The sequence below is a fragment of the Mastomys coucha genome, unplaced genomic scaffold (assembly GCF_008632895.1).
Source record: "Mastomys coucha isolate ucsf_1 unplaced genomic scaffold, UCSF_Mcou_1 pScaffold15, whole genome shotgun sequence".
NCBI lineage: Eukaryota > Metazoa > Chordata > Mammalia > Rodentia > Muridae > Mastomys > Mastomys coucha.
The window spans coordinates 75,377,076-75,384,632 of record NW_022196897.1 but is presented as its reverse complement, the minus strand read 5'-3'; positions in this window follow the sequence as shown (position 1 = coordinate 75,384,632).

Sequence of the window (7,557 nt, the reverse complement as noted above, 5' to 3'; positions counted from 1 at the left end):
TTCCTCTACATTGGGTCATATAACCTTCACAGGACCAAGGGCCTCTCTTCCCATTGATGATCAACTAGGCCATCCTCTGCTACATATGTAGTTGAAGTCATGAGTCCCACCATGTGTACTCTTTGGTTGGTGGTTTAGTTCTTGGGAGCTCTGAGGGTACTAGTTAGTTCATATTGTTGTTCATCCTAAGGGGCTGCAAACCCTTCAGCTCCTTAGATCCTTTCTCTAGCTCCTTCATTGGGGACCCTGTGCTCAGTCCAATGGATGGCTGTGAGCCTCTACTTCTGTATTAGTCGGGCACTGACAGAGCCTCTCAGGAGACAGCTATATCCAGGCTCCTGTCAGCTAGAACTTGCTGAAACCCACAATAGTGTCTGGATTTGATGACTGAATATGGAAAGGATTCCCAGGTGGAGCAGTCTCTGGATTGTCCTTCCTTCAGTCTCTGCTCCATAGTTTGTCTCTGCAACTCCTTCCATGGGTATTTGGTCCACCTTTCTAAGAAGGATCAATTTATCCACACTTTGGCCTTCCTTCTTCTTGAGTTTCTCGTGGCTTGTGGATTGTATTTTGGGTATTCTGAGGTTCTTGGTTAATATCCACTTATAAGAGAGTTCATACCACGTGTGTTCTTTTGTGGCTGGGTTACCTCACTCAGGATGATATCCTTCAGATCCATCCATTTCCCTAAGAATTTCATAAATTCATTGTTTTTAATAGCTGAGTAGTACTCCATTGTGTTAATGTACCACATTTTCTGTATCCACTCCTCTGTTGAGGGACATCTGGGTTGTTTCCAGTTTCTGGCTATTATAAATAAGGCTGCTATGAACATAGTGGAGCATGTGTCCTTATTAGATGTTGGAGCATCTTCTCAGTATAAGTCCAGGAGTGGTATAGCTGGGTCCTCTGGTAGTACTATGTCCAATTTTCAGAGTAACTGCCAAACTGATTTCCAGAGTGGTTGTACCAGCTTGTAATCCCACTAGCAATGAAGGAGTGTTCCTCTTTCTGCACAACCTCGCCAGCATCTGCTGTCACCTTAAATCACTTTTTACCACCATTTAAGTATTCACTTCATTTGTCAACCTTAAGACATCTTCTTAGACCCTAAAACACTTTCTTAGATCTTCATTTCTTAAGCTTTCCTATCCCCAGGACTTACATAAACTTTACATATTTTCTATCCAACTATTTACCATGAATGAGACACAGTTGACTGCTCATTAAGTGCCAAGCCAGTTCTTCTAGGTAAAGGAACAGCAAAAAGTCAAATCTGAAAAACTGTTTATCTTTTAACATAAAGCCTGTGAACAAAGCAATCCTGTTTACCTTTTAGTAAGAAATCTGATAGTTTTAACTAACTAATGAATTGATAGCAGAGATGATGACTAGCCATGTGTTGTTTACATTCCAAAGTGGAATGTTACGTGACTTAAAATTATCTGAGCACACACCTTGTATTTCTAACCCCAAGTTATGAGCTTTTAATCATATCTAATAATTTATGAGTCAATAATCTTGTTTTGACCATGAACTTAAAAACATTTCTGGGTCTTAAAAGGTGAGCAATAACCCATTTTCAGACCTAGCTATAAAGTAGGAAGGTATAAAATAGCAGTAGAACAATGTAGAACAACTTCAAAATTATCCATATATAAATAATATTTGAATTCTTATTATAGTAAATCCAGCAGCCAGAAAGCCAAGAGGTAAATAGAGCCTATGCTGGTGTCAGGAGAAACAAGATTCATTTACACATTCAAGACCAGTCAGGAATAAGCGTACAGTGGCCGATTACTAACAAAGATATAAGTAGTTAGACATGCATTTTAAAATAGTTTTGTTAATCTGATAGACTTATATCACCTTGAAGTTTCATCATATAAAGACTATTTTCAACCAGGGTTGAATCATATATATGTGTATCATCAAAATCCATACCACATTACAAGGAGACAAGTTGTTGCATTCTTAGTCTAAAAGAAGACACAATAATAAACAAAGAGTTCATTAAAACTAAGAAGTTTTATAATTGTTGTTTTATACCATGTGGTCATCTTAAGACGGTGAATTCACACATGACCAACATGGTGGCTATTTAAAATTGTTTGTTCTTTTCCTAGTAGATCTATCTAATCTATCTATCTATCTATCTATCTATCTATCTATCTATCTATCTATCTATCTATCTATCTATCTATATTTATATATCTTATATCATGTAATATATAATATATTATATAATTATTCTAATATGTAAATATAAAGATAGTATATGATGTAATATATTATATAATTATTCTAAATATATATATAAATCTATAATTTAGAGAGACATTTTTATAAAATGAAATCAATTTTTTCAAATCCTACTTCTAATGATAATTGTTAAACCCTTTAACCTCCCTTTAGCCCACCACGCATCAGAGAAAAGGATATGGGATAAATGAACCTGTTTAAAAGGTTCTTTGGAGCAACTCCCATCTGTGTTGTCTGGAAATAGGCAGTTCAGATTATAGGTCAGCAGTGGCAGCTTAATCCACTCACACTTCCCAAATACACCAGCCTTCCAGTTTGGTAGAGTTGGGATAGCAACATTGAATCAGTAGCAGCGGGCACTAGCTAGCAGAACAATCAGGCCTTAGCCTCAGCATGAGTCAGCAGAAGGAACCAGGTGGAATGTCAGATGTATTCCATCTATGCCTCTCTCACTGAAGCTACATGAGACACACAAGCATTGCACAGATAGCTCTACAAGCAAGTCAAGCTTAACCTTGGTCACTGTCCATCATTTCCATTTTATACTCCCTCCAAACATCATGTGTCTTCCACAGGTCTTAATTCAGCATGTGTCTTGCCTCAGCATGTTTGTCTGTCTTAGCTGACCATCAGTCTGAGTCAGCAGAAGCGTTAAGAAACTTCAGTATGCCATCAGAAGTTTTTTTGTTTTTTGGTTTTTTGGCATATTTCTCACTATGGAGTCCCCCAAAATGTAGCTCAACTATACAGCATAAGGTAGACCAATACATGCATGTGGTTAGCAAAGAATACTTCATAATACATCCTTTTACAAGCTTGCTTTAGCAGAACAACCTTTCTCCTGTCTCTAATTCAGTGAAACATCCCTTCACGAGTCTGCCTTTGTCTTTCTCCTGTATCCATTTCAGGAAAGTACTCCTTCACATGTTTGCACCAGCAAAACAATTTCCAACTGACTTTCCAGAGAACCCTTAAGTTTCCACTTCAAATGAGAGTTGTATCCAAATCATATGCACATATACACAGAGTTAAGTCCAGGTTGCATACACATAGAGTTGAAGTTGAGTTACATGTACACATATGTATGACCTTATAGGAGCTGAATAAAGTCAAATATTGTTGCAGATTATACAGATTTTAACCCATACTCAATCAGCAATTTATAATTCCTTAGATAAGAGTTTACAATATTATCTTAAGATATTTTCTTTTGAGAGCAAAATTTAAAGAAATCAGAGATAAAAGACTTTTTAAGAGTGGGGAAATAGAACTTTAAGTGTAGAACAGAGCATTTTTACGTATAAGGTATTTGCAAATAATTTGTCTGTTGTGAGATCTGGTAGTCAGGTATGCTACTTTATAATAAAATCTGAATCCATGAAGGAAGAGCACACTCTTAGAGAAGTCCAGCTGCAGGAGTGGGAGAGTCATTCGGGTCCACATGGGGAAGCTGAGAGTCAAGGTCGTGCGGAAGAATTCAACTCTAGCCAGAACTTGGAATCAAACTAACAAACAAATCATTTCCTTAACTCAGGCTTGTTTAGATCAGTGACTTGGTTCAGAACAGCCATCAGTAGGAACAGGTATGTGTGTGCTATAATCCTTGGTCCTACCCCTCTTTGATCTGTTGCAATTTAAAGATAAGACATTTAAAATGTGAATGGAGGTATAACAGACAGAAATAAACAGAATTTGGAGAAAAGAGAATAAGCAACAGGAGATCTCTTCATTTCTTTGATCATTCATAGTATTTGTAAAGGTCTCTGTTAATATTAGGAGTTCCATTGGCAAGGTAAAGGGTTCTTTAGGTTGGGGTTTCAGGCATAGAGGGTCAAAAACAAAAGACTTAATATAGGAGAAGGTACAGATATAGAAAGAATTGGGTCAGTATAATTGAAATGACCACAAGAGAATTTACTATATCATCAATGTGGTCATAGAATATTTTGTACAAGTACATAGAATCTTCTCAAAAATACAAAATAATTACTACAGGAAATGAATATTTTTATTATTGTATATAGCCTTAGATTTTTATGCATGAAATATTTCATTAAAAAACAGTCCTTAATAGTGTTTCCTTGGAACAGTAGATATTAGTTTTACAGATTGATCGATACATTTCTCATGACAGAACTCAGCTTTTATTAGGCTTATTGAGTATGCAAGTCTTTTACATAAATTATGCACAATGACTTTAATCTACTCATAACCTAACACTTTTCTAATCCTGAAAGACCAAATTTTTAAAAACATTGGAGGGAAATGAAATTATTATAAGCTCTCAAGTGAGTGAAAAAGTCCACAAAATTATATCACAGATACTTTTGAATCAGATATTGTCCAAATCCTTGGGGAGCTAAGAGCCTCACAAGTAGATGACCTCTCAGGGAACACCCATTAAACTGCAGCTGTAGTTAGAGAGTAAAGTTGGTTCCTTCGTTTTCCTTTCATGATTAAATCATGTTGAATACAGCATGAAGGAAGCAAATGTGAATCTTCCACCTTCACTCTCAGATCTGGTCTTCTTTTTTATGTTCGGAAGGAATTGTTGACTAAAGCAGCATTTTGGTCACCGTTACATGAACTTAACTCAATAGAAAATAGGAGATGCTTGTCTTCAGGTTTTAAGCACAGTCAACAAAAGGTGAGACTCATAAGGAACATTTATGCACCTTTAGGGTGATATTTTTAAATTGCAACAAAACATTTTAAATTGGGATGATGTGGTCAGGCTACTGTGTGTTTAATGCAACAAATGACATTTCAGTTTGTAACTATGTTCTTGACAATTTTATTATCTGTGATGCTCAGATTCCTTATCTTTAATGAGAATTTTCGTGGTCAAAGTTAGGCCAGATAGATGTGAGGGAAATGATTCCTTAGGCAACCAGAAAATAACACATAAATGAAATGACTGCTAAAGTGCCTAATAAATATGTTGTTACTATGCAAACTCATTTCTCCCCTCCTTTCTTCTTTCTCTCACTCTTTCTGTTCCTTCTTTTCTTCTTGCTTTCTTACTCATAGGACATTTGTTCTCTTCTTTTTATGCATTTATTAAATTTTAATGAAGCTAAAGTTACTTTCAATGTCCAATGGAAGTGATATAAAAGGCACCACTTTTTTTTCTGTACAATGTGTAATAAAACCATTCTTAAATACATTCTCCATGCATTGATATTTGAAAAGAGCACTAATATAGGGTCATGACAAACAAGTTTTTGGTAAGCTCTTTATAACACTGAAAATGTACATACAGATTAAGATATGGCACAGGAGAGAGCATTATGGTCAGAATGAATCATCTCATGAAGTGAAGTGATCTGATTTAAGTGCCTGATGTCCACTTAAGTGTCTTCCAGCATTAGGTGTCGACATCTGAACTGGTAAGGATATTGAGTGATTGATGCTCTGAACTGCTTGAGTGGGGGGAGTCTTGGCCTGGCCTCTGTCCTAAAATGATCTGAATCATTTAGATATTAATTGCTAAGTTTCAAAAATCTATTATAGATGAGGTGGAAGGACACAGAATTTGCCTGTATTGCGGAAATAGTAATACAAGTTGGTTGAATTGTTTAATGAAATCAGCATAGCAACCCTGAGAAGAGAGAAATCGGATTAGGAATCTGAAAAGTATTTACTTCCCTGAAAGCCATATAAATTAGCTACACATACAAAATAATATTTATTTTGAAGATAATTTTTGAATAAAATATAATTGACTTATAGAATTTAACAGAGGTGGTAATTAAAATAATATTTTAACTTCAATTTATTTTTCTTAGAAAAACAATATATCAGTTGTTTGAAATATATTTTAAGGCAACTATATAGAAAACATTTCTGTTTATTTCCTCTGATAGTTTTAGATATAAATGCACTTTGCATTTACAAAAACATGCTGTTATCTGTAGATAGACTGGTGTAGTAGTGATCTTTATTACTAAAATCACTGGGAAGGAAATAGGAGACCAAACAGACAGCTGGGCTCAAGGAGAGACATATTCAAAGTTCACTGCTCAAGGAAATGGTTCAGTGATCAGTTTCTACAGTGATATATCTTGAACAAGACCAGGGACAGGACTTTAATATTCAAATGCATGACTCTTAGGGATAAGAAGACAATGGATAATTTTAGAACAAATTTAAATGTAAGGCCTTATAGGAAAATATAGTGTTTAAATCCAAGAGAATTTGGAGACAAGAGAGGATTGACTTAGCACATGCTGTGTATGATGTCGTACTATGTTAGCACATGAGTTCTACTTTTGATAATGTAATGAATGAATGATCTGAAAACACATATCTCTTTTTTTTCAGAACTTGAAAGGGAAATTGATTTTGTGGTTTTAATCTTGATATTTCTTATAAAATATTTTGATAACAGCAACATATACTCAAAATATTTTCATTGTACACTATATAATATACCTACAATATCAATAAATAGGTGCTTAATTTCCCATGTTTCTTTTACTGTACATACTATAAAAATGCTTCATAGTTAAAGTCTTAATATGATTAGTGTTGTATTTGTACTATCATGTGATTCTTTGCAACTATCTTATTTATATATCATGCCTCTTATGGATACTTTATCTAATTTTATTTTCAATGATTATTTGCTTTAGAAACCTTTCTAGTGGGCAGTGGTGGCTCATGCCTTTAATACCAGCACTTGGGAGGCAGAGACAGGCAGATTTCTGAGTTTGAGGCAATCCTGATCTACAGAGTGAGTTCCAGGACAGCCAGAGATACACAGAGAAACCCTGTCTCATAAAAACAAACAAACAAACAAAAACAAACATCTATAACATTTAATAACAAGGAAGGAAATTGATAATCACTAAATGTTAGTCATATAAACTAATAAAATATCATTTGGTATCATATCCTAATGTAATCTGTCTTCATTTAATTCCTACAATAAAATTTTAAAACTGATATTTTATATTGGTATAAAAACTGTAGACATGGTTATAATTTGAAGTTATTTCTTATATATTCTTTTAAAGCATTGGTTGGATTTATTTCAAATTCATACTATATATAAAATTTATATCAAGTTGGTATTATTTTAAAAATAATATTTTTAAGTAAAAAAATCATAATACTTTGATCATATTTTCTCCTACTACAATTCCTTCAAACTGCTTCCCAGTCACTATCTCTAAAGTTTTTTCTTTCTCTCTATATACTCACTCTCACTCTCACACACACATACACACACACTCACACACATATACAATCACACATACATGCATACACAAACACACATTCCCATACCCAAAT